At 39.0% G+C, this 16964-nt stretch overlaps 1 protein-coding gene and 1 long non-coding RNA gene across 2 annotated transcripts in view; one reads left to right on the top strand and one right to left on the bottom strand.

Moving 5' to 3' along the window:
- The window catches only part of LOC132420647 (uncharacterized), a 64706-nt gene extending 62028 nt beyond the window's left edge, over positions 1–2678 (top strand). Inside the window, exon 7 of the long non-coding RNA XR_009518403.1 lies at positions 393–2678. This is a non-coding gene — a long non-coding RNA (uncharacterized lncRNA). The remainder of the gene's footprint in view (positions 1–392) is intronic.
- LOC132420646 (putative protein FAM90A10) overlaps positions 1–16964 on the bottom strand; it is a 53833-nt gene that overhangs the window by 5209 nt on the left and 31660 nt on the right. The window lies entirely within an intron of this gene.

Raw genomic sequence — 16964 nt, 5'->3', positions numbered from 1 at the left:
CTCACACGTGCTTTTTTTATTTAACTAAGTAGGGCACGTGTACTTATTCTCAATTTGATAGCATTTTGAATAAGCTGATGATCTTTTAAAAGTAATGATGCCCAGAAATACTAATTTACTGAATCCTTTTAAGTTCTGGACATGGGAATTTTTAAATGTTTTCTAAATAATAATGATGTAAAGCAAAGAGAACTGGAGGTGAAGAAAAAGGGTAACAGCTCCCTGATTTCTTCTTGTCTTTTTACAGCATGGGAAGAAACTCTGACCTGGGTCAAGAAAGTGTGGGTGGTTTTATAGAGAGTGGGGTTCTATTAGGAGGGACAAAGGACCTAATCATTTTTCCGTGTGAGAATCTATCACATGGAATTGTCTCTCTCTCTTTCTCTCTCTAGGACTTCTTCCCTTAATAAATGAAGAATGGGAGACTCCAGGTGGCCTCATGGTTGAGGTTTCAAGACAAGTGAAGAAAGATAAAAGCAAAGTAAAAGAAGCTCAGGTTGAATTACTCACTTTGACTTGAATATACTTCTGTGAGGAGTTACATCAGCATTATGATTGAATAAGGTGTGTTTCATCATACCCCCCTTTAATAACAACTTGGCTTCATTCACAGACCAAAGTGTCTTTGTGGGAGAGCTGTGGGATCCAGCAAAATATGTCAAGGGGAACAGGAGGAGTCTCACCCACCTGTGCACAGGGTATTAGGCATAGAGACCTCAATCCCAGCTCTGGACATTGCAGTCATCTGTTAACTGGCTCCATACCCTCTTGGCTACAGCCTGGGGGTACCTGGAAAATCCTGTTTTAATCCATCACTTAAGAACGAAAGAGCTTTTGTGGATATTCAGGTTTCTTGTAGAGAAGTACTGGCATAATGTTGGGGCAAAAAATGTATATATTTATGAGTTTCCATGAATTGAACAAAGTAAAAGGAATGGTTTCACTAACATCAAGCCTCCCCCAAGACTGAACAACTAAAGGCCAAGAGGGCTCTTCTTGGCCCATGATTTCCCCTGCAGGGGCAAGTGAGAGCATGTGAATTAACATGTAGCTTCTCCAACTATGTGGGATGTTGCCAAAAAAGCCCATTGATTTCTTGCCCCAATTAGAGTGCTGAATTATAAGATGAATGACTGGGGTGGGAAGAGGTAGAAGATAGGATTCTTAGAAGAAATTGATGTGGTGCAGATTCTACCTGCTGTATCACAGACTCTATCAAGAAGCCCGTCCCTGAGCGAATAGGGATGCCTCACCCATGGATCCTCCCAACTGGCCAGTGGGCACCTTCAGTGCTCTGAACACATTATACAAATATCCACACTGTGGCTAGTTTACCATGGGTGCTCACAACCAAGGCAGTGAGGGAAGGCTTTGGCTGACAGCTTGAGAACACACAAAAAGGAAGCTGGCTCACATCTGCAGGCCAGAGACAGACCATAAATTTCTGCATTAGCATCACCCTTAGGAGAAGAAAAGGGGCTCTATCAGCCCCCAGCCTATTGTGTTGCTAGATAAAAATAGAGCATATAAGCGCAAGAATTCTGCCAAAAGATGAAATAAAAAGCATGAAACACTTTTATTCATAGAAGGTCTGAGAAAGCCTCTGAAACTCTAAGTCTAGAGGGCCAACAGAAGGTGTTTTTCTCCTGAAGACAATTAGCAAACACTGGAGTAGGTGGCTGATACTTCAAAAGTGAAGACAGAAGCACAAAACGCCAGGAACATTTTTTTTCTAAATCAAAGTAACCTAACACAACTAAAGGATTACAGAGTCTTCCAGTTATTAATCCCAAAGACTTTGAAATCTGCAATCTACCTAATAAATAATTCAAAAACACTGTTATAAGAAACCTCAGTGAGCTACAAGTTAAGACTGAAAGACAATTCAGTGAAATCAGAAAAAACATGAAGAAAACAAAAATAGACAAAAACTGTAAAAAAATAAAAGGAACCAAAAACATGGTGGGGATGAAATGAAAAATGCAATAGAAAAGTCCATAGCTACAATAGCTTTTTAAAAAATATGCAGAATAAAGTGAAGTGTATTGTGACATTAAAAATATAAAAGGAGAATTAAAAATGGAACATTTACAGGCCTACAAAGATAAGTTTCTATCAACATAAGATGGACTGTTTTAACTATGAGTTATTTTATGTTTACCTCATGGTAACCCCAAAGCAAATATTTTTAGTAGAATCACAAACACTAAAAAAGGAAACAGAGCATACCAACATGGTACACCACCCATTATAAAGGTAGACAGAACCAGAGGGGAAAAAGAAACAGTGGAAATATATAACAGGGGTCCCCAACCCCCAGACCGTGGACTGGTACTGGTCCGTGGCCTGTTAGGAACTGGGCCGCACAGCAGGAGATGAGTGGTGGGCAAGCAAGAGAAGTTTCATCTGTATTTACAGCAGCTCCCCCATCACTTGCATTACCACCTCAGTTCTGCCTCCTTTCAGATTATCAGCAGCATTAGATTCCATAGGAGCGCGAACCCTACTGTGAACTGGGCATGTGAGGGATCTAGGCTGCATGCTTCTTGTGAGAATCTAATGCCTGATGATCTGAGGTGGAGCTGAAGCGGTGATGCTAGTGCTGGAGAGCGGCTGCAAATACAGATTATCATTAGCAGAGAGGTTTGACTGCACAGAGATCATAACAAATCAATTGCTTGCAGACTCATATCAAAACCCTATCACGGGCTTCCCTGGTGGCGCAGTGGTTGAGACTCCACCTGCTGATGCAAGGGATATGGGTTCATGCCCCGGTCCAGGAAGATCCCACATGCTGTGAAGCAGCTGGGCCCATGAGCCATGGCCGCTGAGCCTGCGCGTCCGGAGCCTGTGCTACGCAATGGGAGAGGCCACAACAGTGAGAGGCCCGCGTACCACAAAAAAAACAAAAACCCTATCAGTGAGTGGCAAGTGAAAGCAAGCTCAGGGCTCCCACTGATGCTGCATTATGGTGAGTTGTATAATTATTTCATTATATATTACAATGTAATAATAATAGAAATGAAGTGGACTATAAATGTAATGCACTTGAATTATCCCGAAACCATCCCCACCTCCCACTCCGTGGAAAAATTATCTTCCATGAAACTGGACCCTGGTGCCAAAAAGGATGGGGAACGCTGATATAAAACATTCAGAAAGCAATTAATAATATGGCAGTAATAAGTCCTTACGTATCAAAATTCACTCTAAATAAAAGTGGACTTAATTCACAAATTAAAGCCACAGAGTGGCTGGATGTATAAAAAATATATAAGGTACAATTAAATTCTGCATATAAGACACTCATTTCAGCTTTAAGACACACATATACTCAAAATAAAGAGATGGAATATTATATTCCATGCAAGTAGAAGCCAAATAATGTGGGGGAAGCCATACTTATATCAGACAAAACAGACTTTAACAAGAACAATATCAAGACACAAAGTCATTATATTCAATATAATGATACAAAGGTCAACATATCAAGAAGATGTAACAATTGTAAATAGATACACACCCAACATCAGAGCACCTAAATATATTAAGCAAATGCTAACAGATCTGAAGGGAGAAACAGACAATACAATAATAGTAGGGAACTTCAATACTCCACTCTCAGCAGTGGATAGATCATCCATATACTGGATGAGCAATGATTTATGTATATAGACCAGTGTATATACACTGGTCTATACATTATACCAAATGGACTGAACAGGCATATATAGAACATTCCATCCAGCAACTTGTTCTCAAGTGCACATGGAACATACTCCAGGATAGATTATATGAAAAACGATGTCTTAGCAAATTTAAGAAGATCAGAATCGTACCAGCTATCTGAACACAATGATATAAAACTAGAAAGCAACAAGAGGATATCTGGAAAATCGACAAAGAAGGGAAAACTACACAGTGCACTTCCAAAAAAGTCTATGAGTCAAAAAAGAAATCAAAAGGAAAAATTTTTAAAAACTTTAAAGCAAATGATAATGGAGACACAACTTACCAAATCCTATGAGATGCTGCAAAAGCATTCCAGAAAGGAAAGTGTATAGTGATAAGTGCAAATGGCAAGAAATTAGAAAGTGCCTAAGTAATCTATCTCTACATATCAAGGAACTAGGAAAATAAGAAATTTTTCCTAAAGTTAGCAGAGGGAAGAATATAATAAAGACTAGAGTGGAGGGGCTTCCCTGGTGGCGGCGTGGTTGAGAATCTGCCTGCTAATACAGGGGACACGGGTTCGAGCCCTGGTCTGGGAGGATCCCACATGCCGCAGAGCAACTAGGCCCGTGAGCCACAACTACTGAGCCTGCGCATCTGGAGCGTGTGCTCCGCAACGAGAGGCCGTGATAGTGAGAGGCCCGCGCACCGTGATGAAGAGTGGCCCCCGCTTGCCGCAACTTAGAGAAAGCTCTCGCACAGAAACGAAGACCCAACGCAGCAAAAATAAAATTAATTAATAAACTCCTACCCCCAACATCTTAAAAAAAAAAAGACTAGAGTGGAAATAAATAAGATACAAGAAAATCAACAGAAAGGATCAACAAGCAAAAAGCTGGATTTTCAAAAATATATAATTCACAGACTTTTAGCTAGACTAGGAAAAAAGAGAGAAGACAAATAAAATTAGAAATGAAAGAGGAGACATTACCACTGATACTACAGAAATACATAGGATCATAAGAGACTACTATGGACAATACATATAGTACTGCAAGTATTGGTATTAGCTGAAGCAATTAGGCGAGACAAAGGCATCCAATTAAGAAAGTAAGAACTAAACTTGTCATTATTTGAAGACATAATTTTCTATATAAAAAATCCTAATGAAGCAACCAAAAAGTTGTAACTAATCAACAAAGTATGTAAAATTGCACTGTATAAAATCAACATACATAATCAGTTGTATTTCTATACACAAACAGTGAAACATCTCTCTGAAAAAATAAGACTTTCTAATTTACAATACCATAAAAAAAAATACTTAGGAATAAATTTAACAAAGTTGGTGAAATGTCTCTACATTGAACACAACAAGGCATTGATAAAATAAATTGAAGACACTAACAAATGGGAAGATATCCTATGCTTATAGGTTGGAGGAATTTCTAAGATTTAGAAGTCCTTAATTCAACACCATCTGCAGATTCAAAGAAACCTCTCTCAAAAATCCAATGACATTCTATACAGAAATAGAAAAATCAATTCTAACCTTTCTATCAAACCAGAAAAGAACTGAATAGCCAAAACAATTCTGAGAAAGAAGAAAACCAGAATCATCACACTTCTAATTTCAAACTCTACTACATCTATACTATTTAAAACAGTATGGTGCTAGCATCAAAATAGACACCCAGACCAGAGGGACAGGATAAAGAGCCCAGAATTAAACCCCCACATAGAAGGTTAACTAACTTTTGACAAGGTAGCCAAGAACAACCATGGGGAAATAATAGTGTCTTCAATAAATGGTGCTGGAAAACCTGGATAAACACAAGCAAAAAGTAAATCTGGACCCCTATCTTAAACCACTCAAAAGAATGAACTCGGGATTCCCTGGTGGCGCAATGGTTGAGAGTCCGCCTGCCGATGCAGGGGACACGCGTTTGTGCCCCGGTCTGGGAAGATCCCACATGCCGAGGAGCGGCAGGGTCCGTGAGCCATGGCCGCTGAGCCTGCGCTCCACAACAGGAGAGGCCACAACGGTGAGAGGCCCACGTACCGCAAAAAAAAAAAAAAAAAAAAAAAAAGAACGAACTCAAGATGGGTGAAAGACTTGAACCTAACACCTGATACCATAAAAGTCCTAAAAGAAACATAAGAAACTCCTCTACATTTGTTTTGATGACTTTTTGAATATGACACCAAAAGAACAAAAAACAAAGGCAGAAGTCAACAAAGGAGAATAAATCAAACTTCAAAGCTTCTGGTACAACAAATTAAAAAATCAGCAAAATGAAAAGTCAACCAACTAAATGGGAAAAAATGTGGACCATATATTGGATAAAAGGCACATAATTAAAATACCTAAAAAAAAGCCTCATAAAATACACATGAAACCAAACAATCCAATGTATGAATGGGCAGGAAATAATTTTTTTTTTCAAAAAGACATATAGATGACCGAAGGTATATAAAAATGTCATCCTGACTAATCATAAGAACAATGCAAATCAAAACCACAACACGATATTATCTTGCACCGGTTAGAATGGTTATCATTAAATAACGAGATAATGAGCGTTGGTGAGGATGTGGACAAAATGGAACACTTGTGAACTGTTAGTGGGGATATATGTTTTGCAGCAACTATGTAAAACAATATGAAGGTTTCTCAAAACTTTAAAAATACGGGGCTTGCCTGGTGACGCAGTGGTTGGTAGTCCGCCTGCCAGTGCGGGGGGCGTGGGCTCGTGCCCTGGTCTGGGCGGATCCCACGTGGCAGCGGAGCGGCTGGGCCCGTGGGCCATGGCCGCTGAGCCTGCGCGTCCAGAGCCTCTGCTCTGCAACGGGAGGGGCCACAGCAATGAAAGGCCCACGTACCGTAAAAAAAAAAAAAAAATATATATATATATATATATATATACATATATATATATACACACACACACACACACACACACACACACACACACACTATATGATCCACCAATTCCACTTCTGGGTATTCATCCAAAGAAAATAAAAGCACTAACTTGAAAAGATATATGCACCCCCATATTCACTGCAGCATTATCCACAATAGCCAAGATATGGAATAAACCTAAATTCCTATCAACTGATGAATGGATAAGACAGATGTGATATTTATATTTATATATTTATCTGTATTTACATACACACAATGAATATTATCAGTCATTAGAAAGAAGAAAATTCTACCATTTTCAACGTTAAGTACCTTGGGTAAGTTATGTTGAGATAAGTCGAAAAGAGAATGAAAAATACTATGTGATATCATCTATTTGTAAAATAAAAAAAAAAAGCCAAACTCACAAAAACAACCAGGAGAGTGTTGGTTGCCAGGGGCTGGGGTGTGGGGAACAGGAGAGATGTTATTTAAAGGTACAAACTTTTAACTAAGAGTAAATAATTCCTAAAGATCTGATGCACAGTATAGAGAATCTAGACAGTGGTATTTTATTATAATCGATAAACTTGCTAAGAGACTAGAACTTAATTTTTCTAAACACAATAAGAAATAGTGATGATAACTACTGCTACAATGGCAATCATAGTATAATACGTAAATGTATCAAATCACCATGTTGTGCACCTTAAATTCAAATATTATATGTTAAATATATTGTAAGGAAAAAAAAGAAATGCTAAAAAGTACCATCAATATTAAAACAGGTCAAGCAGAAGAAATTTTCTGTGAGTTAGAAGACAGAAGTTGAAAATATCCACTCAGAGGAGAACAAAGAGAAAAAGAGTGAAGAATAATTATGTGATCTATAGGATAAACTCAAAAGCAATATTCTGTGAATTACGGAGACTTAGAAGAAAAAATAGAGACAGAAAGCTTCTTTAAAGAAATAGTGGCTGAGGTGGCCCCGGGGCAGTCGGCGCCAGGGACATGCGCTGATTCGATCCCTCCGGAGAAGTGTTGAAGTTCCTGGGAGAGGGCAACTTTAATTTATAAAGAGTTGTTAATATTCACTTCCTCTAACAAAAGCCTTTAAAGTCCAGGCGGAGGGGAAGATGGAAGAGTAAGACGCGGAGAACACCTTCCTCCCCACAGATGCACCAGAAATACATCTAAACGTGGAACAACTCCTACAGAACACCTACTGAATGCTGGCAGAAGACCTCAGACCCCAAAAGGCAAGAAACTCCCCACGTACCTGGGTAGGGCAAAAGAAGAAAACAGAGACAAAAGAATAGGGACGGGACCTGCACCAGTGGGAGGGAGCTGTGAAGGAGGAAAGGTTGCCACACACTAGGAAGCCGCTTCGCGGGGAGAGACTGTGGGTGGCGGAGGGGAGAGCTTCGGAGAGCCACGGAGGAGAGCACAGCAACAGGGGTGCGGAGGGCAAAGCGGGGAGATGCCCACACAGAGGATCGGTGCCGACCAGCACTCACCAGCCCGAGAGGCTTGTCTGCTCACCCGCCGGGGTGGACGAGGCTGCAAGCTGAGGCTCAGGCTTTGGTCGGAGTGCGGGGAGAGTACTGGGGTTGGCTGCGTGAACACGGCCTGAAGGGGTTAGTGCACCACGGCTAGACGGGAGGGAGTCCGGGAAAAGGTCTACAGCTGCCAAGGAGGCAAGAGACGTCTTCTCCCCTCTTTGTTTCCTGGTGCGCGAGGAGAGGAGATTAAGAGCGCTGCTTAAAGGAACTCCAGAGACGGGTGCGAGCCGCGGCTAAAAGCGTGGACCCCAGAGACAGGCGGGAGACGCTAAGGCTGCTGCTGCCGCCACCAAGGGGCCTGTGTGCGAGCACAAGTCACTATCCACAACCCTCTTCTGGGGAGCTTGTGCAGCCCGCCACTGCCAGGTCCCCGGGATCCAGGGACAACTTCCCCGGGAGAACGCACAGCAGGCCTCAGGCTGGTGCAACGTCACGCTGGCCTCTGCCGCCGCAGGCTCGCCCCGCCCTCCGCGCCCCAGCCTCCCCCCGGCGTGAGTGAGCCAGAGCCCCTGAATCAGTGGCTCCTTTAACCCCATCCTGTCTGAGCAAAACAACAGACGCCCTCCAGTGACCTACATGCAGAGGCGGGGCCAAATCCAAAGCTGAGCCCCTGGGAGCTGTGAGAACAAAGAACAGAAAGGGAAATCTCTCCCAGCAGCCTCAGAAGCAGGGGATTAAAGCTCCACAATCAACTTGATGTACCCTGCACCTGTGGAATACATGAATAGACAACGAATCATCCCAAATTGAGGAGCCGTGTGGATGAAAGGCTCTTGGTGTGCTGCAGCCAGAAGTCAGTGCTGTGCCTCTGAGGTGGGAGAGCCAACTTCAGGACACTGGTCCACAAGAGACCTCCCAGCTCCACATAATTTCAAATGGAGAAAATCTCCCACAGATCTCCATCTCAACACTAGCACCCAGCTTCAGTCAACGACCAGCAAACTACAGTGCTGGACACCCTATGCCAAACAACTAGCAAGACAGGAACACAACCCCACCATTAGCAGAGAGGCTGCCTAAATTCTTAATAAGGCCACAGATACCCCAAAACACACCACCAGACATGGACCTGCCCACCAGAGAGACAAGATCCAGCCTCATCCACCAGAACACAGGCACTAGTCCCCTCCACCAGGAAGCCTACACAACCCACTGAACCAACCTTAGCCACCGGGGACAGACATCAAAAACAACAGGAACTACGAACCTGCAGCCTGCAAAGAGGAGACCCCAAACACAGTAAGATAAGCAAAATGAGAAGACAGAAAAACACAGAGCAGATGAAGGAGCAAGATAAAAACCCACCAGACCTAACAAATGAAGAGGAAATTGGCAGTCTCCCTGAAAAAGAATTCAGAATAATGATAGTAAAGATGATCCAAAATCTTGGAAACAGAATAGACAAAATGGAAGAAACATTTAACAAGGACCTAGAAGAACTAAAGATGAAACAAACGATGATGAACAACACAATAAATGAAATGAAAAATACTCTAGATGGGATCAATAGCAGAATAACTGAGCCAGAAGAACGGATAAGTAACCTGGAAGATAAAATAGTGGAAATAACTACTGCAGAGCAGAATAAAGACAAAAGAATGAAAAGAACTGAGGACAGTCTCAGAGACCACTGGGACAACATTAAACGCACCAACATTTAAATTATAGGGGTTCCAGAAGAAGAAGAGAGAAAGGGACTGAGAAAATATTTGAAGAGATTATAGTTGAAAACTTCCCTAATATGGGAAAGGAAATAGTTAATCAAGTCGAGGAAGCACAGAGAGTCCCATACAGGATAAATCCAAGGAGAAATATGCCAAGACACATATTAATCAAACTGTCAAATATTAAATACAAAGAAAGCATATTAAAAGTAGCAAGGGAAAAACAACCAATAACACACAAGAGAATCCCCGTAAGGTTAACAGCTGATCTCTCAGCAGAAACTCTGCAAGCCAGAAAGGAGTGGCAGGACATACTGAAAGTGGCGAAGGAGAAAAACCTGCTACCAAGATTACTCTACTCAGCAAGGATCTCATTCAGATTCGATGGAGAAATTAAAACATTTACAGACAAGAAAAAGCTGAGAGAGTTCAGCACCACCAAACCAGCTTTACAACAAATGCTAAAGGAACTTCTCTAGGCAAGAAACACAAGAGAAGGAAAATACCTACAATAACGAGCCCAAAACAATTTAGAAAATGGGAATAGGAACATACATATCGATAATTACTTAAATGTAAATGGACTAAATGCTCGAACCAAAAGACACAGATTGGCTGAATGGATAAAAAACAAGACCCATATATATGCTGTCTACAAAGCGACCCACTTCAGACCTAGAGACACATACAGACTGAAAGTAAGGGGATGGAAAAAGATACTCCATGCAAATGGAAACCAAAAGAAAGCTGGAGGAGCAATTCTCATACCAGACAAAATAGACTTTAAAATAAAGACTATTAGAAGAGACAAAGAAGGACACTACGTAATGATCAAGGGATCGATCCAAAAAGAAGATATAACAATTGTAAATATTTATGCACCCAACATAGGAGCCCCTCAATACATAAGGCAAATACAGCCAAAAAAGGGGAAATCGACAGTAACACATTCATAGTAGGGGACTTTAACAGCCCACTTTCACCAATGGAGAGATCATCCAAAATGAAAATAAATAAGGAAACACAAACTTTAAATGATACATTAAACAAGATGGACTTAATTGATATTTATAGGACACTCCATCCAAAAACAACAGAATACACATAATTGTATCAAGTATCTTTTCCGACCACAGTGCCATGAGACTAGATATCAATTACAGGAAAAGATCTGTAAAAAATACAAACACATGGAGGCTAAGCAATACACTACTTAATAACCAAGTGATCACTGAAGAAATCAAAGAGGAAATCAAAAAAATACCTAGAAACAAATGACAGTGGAGACATGATGACCCAAAACCTATGGGATGCAGCAAAAGCAGTTCTAAGAGGCAAGTTTATAGCAATACAATCCTACCTTAAGAAACAGGAAACATCTCGAATAAACAACCTAACCTTGCACCTAAAGCAATGAGAGAAAGAAGAAGAAAAAAACCCCAAAGTTAGCAGAAGGAAAGAAATCATAAAAATCAGATCAGAAATAAATGAAAAAGAAATGAAGGAAACGATAGCAAAGATCAATAAAACTAAAAGCTAGTTCTTTGAGAAGATAAACAAAATTGATAAACCATTAGCCAGACTCATCAAGAAAAAAGGGAGAAGACTCAAATCAATAGAATTAGAAATGAAAAAGGAGAAGTAACAACTGACACTGCAGAAATACAAAAGATCATGAGAGATTACTACTAGCAACTCTATGCCAATAACATGGACAACCTGGAAGAAATGGACAAATTCTTAGAAATGCACAACTTGCCAAGACTGATTCAGGAAGAAAGAGAAAATATGAACAGACCAATCACAAGCGCTGAAATTGAAACTGTGATTAAAAATCTTCCAACAAACAAAAGCCCAGGACCAGATGGCTTCACAGGCGAATTCTATCAAATATCTAGAGAAGAGCTAACACCTATCCTTCTCAAACTCTTCCAAAATATAGCAGAGGGAGGAACACTCTCAAATTCATTCTACGATGCCACCATCACCTTGATACCAAAACCAGACAAGGATGTCACAAAGAAAGAAAACTACAGGCCAATATCACTGATGAACATAGATGCAAAAATCCTCAACAAAATACTAGCAAACAGAATCCAACAGCACATTAAAAGGATCATACACCATGATCAAGTGGGGTTTATTCCAGGAATGCAAGCATTCTTCAATATATGCAAATCAATCAACGTGATACACCATATTAACCAATTGAAGGAGAAAAACCATATGATCATCTCAATAGATGCAGAGAAAGCTTTTAACAAAATTCAACACCCATTTATGATACAAACCCTGCAGAAAGTAGGCATAGAGGGAACTTTCCTCAACATAATAAAGGCCATATATGACAAACCCACAGCCAACATCGTCCTCAATGGTGAAAAACTGAAAGCATTTCCACTAAGATCAGAACAAGACAAGGTTGCCCACGCTCACCACTCTTATTCAATATAGTTTTTGTAGTTTTAGCCACAGCAATCAGAGAAGAAAAGGAAATAAAAGGAATCCAAATTGGAAAAGAAGTAGTAAAGGTGTCACTGTTTGCAGATGACATGATACTATACATAGAGAATCCTAAAGATGCTACCAGAAAACTACGAGAGCTAATCAATGAATTTGGTAATGTAGCAGGATACAAAATTAATGCACAGAAATCTCTTGCATTCCTATAAACTAATGATGAAAAATCTGAAAGTGAAATCAAGAAAACACTCCCATTTACAATTGCAACAAAAAGAATAAAGTATCTAGGAATAAACCTACCTAAGGAGACAAAAGACCTGTATGCAGAAAATTATAAGACACTGATGAAAGAAATTAAAGATGATACAAATAGATGGAGAGATATACCATGTTCTTGAATTGGAAGAATCAACATTGTGAAAATGACTATACTACCCAAAGCAATCTACAGATTCAATGCAATCCCTATCAAACTACCACTGGCATTTTTCACAGAACTAGAACAAAAAATTTCACTATTTGTATGGAAACACCAAAGACCCCGAATAGCCAAAGCAATCTTGAGAACGAAAAACGGAGCTAGAGGAATCAGGCTCCCTGACTTCAGACGATACTACAAAGCTACAGTAATCAAGACAGTATGGTACTAGCACAAAAACAGAAATATATATCAATGGAACAGGATAGAAAGCCCAGAGATAAACCCACGCACATATGGTCACCTTATCTTTGATAAAGGAGGCAGGAGTGTACAGTGGAGAAAGGAGCGCCTCTTCAATAAGTGATGCTGGGAAAACTGGACAGGTACATGTGAAAGTATGAGATTAGATCACTCCCTGACACCATACACAAAAATAAGCTCAAAATGGATTAAAGACCTAAATGTAAGGCCAGAAACTATCAAACTCTTAGAGGAAAACATAGGCAGAACACCCTATGACATAAATCACAGCAAGATCCTTTTTGACCCACCTCCTAGAGAAATGGAAATAAAAACAAAAATAAACAAATGGGACCTAATGAAACTTCAAAGCTTTTGCACAGCAAAGGAAACCATAAACAAGACCAAAAGACAACCCTCAGCATGGGAGAAAATATTTGCAAATGAAGCAACTGACAAAGGATTAATCTCCAAAATTTACAAGCAGCTCATGCAGCTCAATAACAAAAAAACAAACAACCCAGTCCCAAAATGGGCAGAAGACCTAAATAGACATTTCTCCAAAGATACACAGACTGCCAACAAACACATGAAAGAATGCTCAACATCATTAATCATTAGAGAAATGCAAATCAAAACTACAATGAGATATCATCTCACACCAGTCAGGATGGCCATCATCAAAAAATCTAGAAACAATAAATGCTGGAGAGGGTGTGGAGAAAAGGAAACACTCCTGCACTGCTGGTGGGAATGTGAATTGGTACAGCCACTATGGAGAACAGTATGGAGGGTCCTTAAAAAACTACAAATAAAACTACCATATGACCCAGCAATCCCACTACTGGGCATATACCCTGAGAAAACCATAATTCAAAAAGAGTCATGTACCAAAATATTCATTGAAGCTTTGTTTACAATAGCCCGGAGATGGAAACAACCTAAGTGCCCATCATCGGATGAATGGATAAAGAAGATGTGGCACATATATACAATGGAATATTACTCAGCCATAAAAAGAAACGAAATTGAGCTATTTGTAATGAGGTGGATGGACCTAGAGTTTGTCATACAGAGTGAAGTAAGTCAGAAAAAGAAAGACAAATACCGTATGCTAACACATATATATGGAATTTAAGAAAAAAAAATGTCATGAAGAACCTAGGGGTAAGACAAGAATAAAGACACAGACCTACTAGAGAGTGGACTTGAGGATATGGGGAGGGGGAAGGGTGAGCTGTGACAAAGTGAGAGAGTGGCATGGACATATATACACTACCAAACGTAAGGTAGATAGCTAGTGGGAAGTAGCCGCATAGCACAGGGAGATCAGCTCGGTGCTTTGTGACCGCCTGGAGGGGTGGGATAGGGAGGATGGGAGGGAGGGAGACGGAAGAGGGAGGAGATGTGGGAACATATGTATATGTATAACTGATTCACTTTGTTATAAAGCAGAAACTAACTCACCATTGTAAAGCAATTATATCCCAATAAAGATGTTAAAAAAAAAAAAAAGAAATAGTGGCTGAGAACTGTCCAAATCAGGGGAGAGATTTGGATATCCAAGTTCATGAAGTTCATAGGCACCAGACAAACTCAACTCAAAAAACAATCTTCTCCAAAACACATTAGAGTAAAACTGTCAACTATCAAAAACAAAATCTTAAAAACAACAGTAGGAGAGGAACTTGTAACTTATAAGAGAACCCTCGTAAGGTTATCCACTGATTTCTCAACAGAAACCTCACAGGTCAGGAGAGAGTGGGATAATAGATTCAAATTGTTCAAATTAAAAAAAAAAGTCAACCAGGATAATTGTCTCCATCATAATTGTCGCTCTTAAATGGAGAGATTAAAAACTGTTTCAAAAAAAAAAAAAAAAAGCCGAGAGAGAGCATCATCACTAGATCTGTCTTAAAAGAATTTCTAAAAGAGTTTCTCAAGCTAAAACTAAATAGTACCATGAAAACATATGCGAATACACAATAGACTTGTAAACATAGGTATATAGTTAAGGTAGGAATACTTAAATAATGTGATATGGTGGTGTGTTAACCAGTTAACAAGGTTAAAGTATGTGATGATTAAAATAACTGCAGCTATAATCACTTTAATGTATAAACAATATACAAAGAGCTAAACTCCACAAAATTTTATGGAGGGGAGTAAAAGAGTAGATTTTTTTGTATGTGATGTAAGTTAAATTGTTATCAACATAAAATAGAGTGTTATATCTATAAGATGAGCCTCATGGAACCACAAAGCAAAAGCCTAGAGTAGATTCACAAAATAAAGAGAAGGAAATCATAATATACCACTACACAATATCACTAATTCATAAAAAAAAGCAGAAGAGGAAGAAAGGAACAAGGAACAACAAAACATCCAGAAAACAATAAGATGGCATTGGTTAGTCCTTACCTGCCAATAATCACTATAAACATAAATATATTAAATTCTTTAGTCAAAAGTCATAGCGAGGCTAGACAGATAAAAATTCATGATGAAACTATAAGCAGCCTATCAGAGACTCACTTCAATGTTAAAAACACACATAGGCTCAAAGTGAAGCACTGGAACAAGATAATCCATAAAAGTGGAAACCAACAGAAAGCAGAGGTAGCTACAGTTACACAAGACAAAAAAAAAAAATCAGCCAAAAGCTGCAACAACAACAAAAATAAGGTCATTATATAATGATAACATTGCCAATTCATCAAGAATACAATCATAAATAAATACGCCTTAACAGTGGGGGACTTTAATATGTTAAGCAAATACTAACAGATTTGAAGATAGAAATAGACAATACAAAAAAAAATTGTAGAGATCTTTCATACCCAACTTTCAACAATGAATCCAGAAAGAAAATCAATGAGGAAGTACTGAACTTGAATTATACATTAGACCAAATGGACTTAAGAGACAAAAACAGAGCAGTCCATCAAACAGGGGCAGAATACATATTCTTCTCCAGTGCACACCGAATATTCTCTAGGACAGATCATGTGATGGGTCACTAAACAAGTCTTAGCAAATTTAAGAAGACTGATATTATACTAAGTATTTTTTCAACTACAATGGTAAGAAACCAGAAATGAACAACAGGAAGAATCTGGAAAAGTTACAGATATGTGGAAATTAAACAACACGATCCTAAAGAATCAATAGGCTAAAGAAAAAATTTAAAAATAAAAAATAAAAAGACTGAATCATGAAGAAATAAAACAATCTGAACAGGCCAAATTACTATTAAGGAGATTGAATCAGTTCTCAAAAACCTCCCAGCAAAAATTTGTATTTTATAAATACACTAGGGGAGACACACACAATGATATAAAATAAGGTAGAGCTATTGGTTCTGAATCCCTGATTTCTTAGCAAATATCATTTGAGTTGAGCTATATTTCAGAAATTTAACACAATTGAGCATACATTAACAATATGATTCTTGTAAACTTTTTTAAAAATACGAAGTGATAAAGAAGACTATGTCTGTTACATGAGTGTGAAGTATAATGGAAACTTAGAAGAAAAAGGCTTGACTGATTCCACTTTACAACTTCCACTTGTAAAGCCAATGTCTTTAATAAAGAAAGGTGAAAATGTTCATTTTTCAAAAACAAAGTACAAACAAAGGAAAACTAAGAAGACACAGGAATTTCCAGATTTACTGTGATGGTTTATGCACATTTCTTGAATCACACAAAACCCTTATTAAAGATAAAAGAACTATTTGAACATCATGGAGGAATCTGCAGAAAGCACCTAAACCAGTGAACATCAGGTGTATTGGGACAAATGATTATCAGGTGACTGAAGCACGCAAGACATTATCACTGCTGTTGTATTCTCGGTGAAAATACATAAGAAAATCATAATCTGAAACGATCATGAAAAAAACGTAAGTTTATGCAAATTTCAGTCCACATATACTTCTCATGTTCCCTAACTCTAATTGTGTATTTAAATAGTAAGTCTTTCTTATAAATATAGAGAGCAAGTCTCTCCTAATTACTTTTTTTTTTCAGAAC

This window comes from Delphinus delphis, chromosome 2, assembly GCF_949987515.2.
Source record: "Delphinus delphis chromosome 2, mDelDel1.2, whole genome shotgun sequence".
NCBI classification, from domain to species: domain Eukaryota; kingdom Metazoa; phylum Chordata; class Mammalia; order Artiodactyla; family Delphinidae; genus Delphinus; species Delphinus delphis.
The sequence above is the reverse complement of the archived record's forward strand: the minus strand, read 5'-3'. Positions and strand labels throughout refer to the sequence as shown.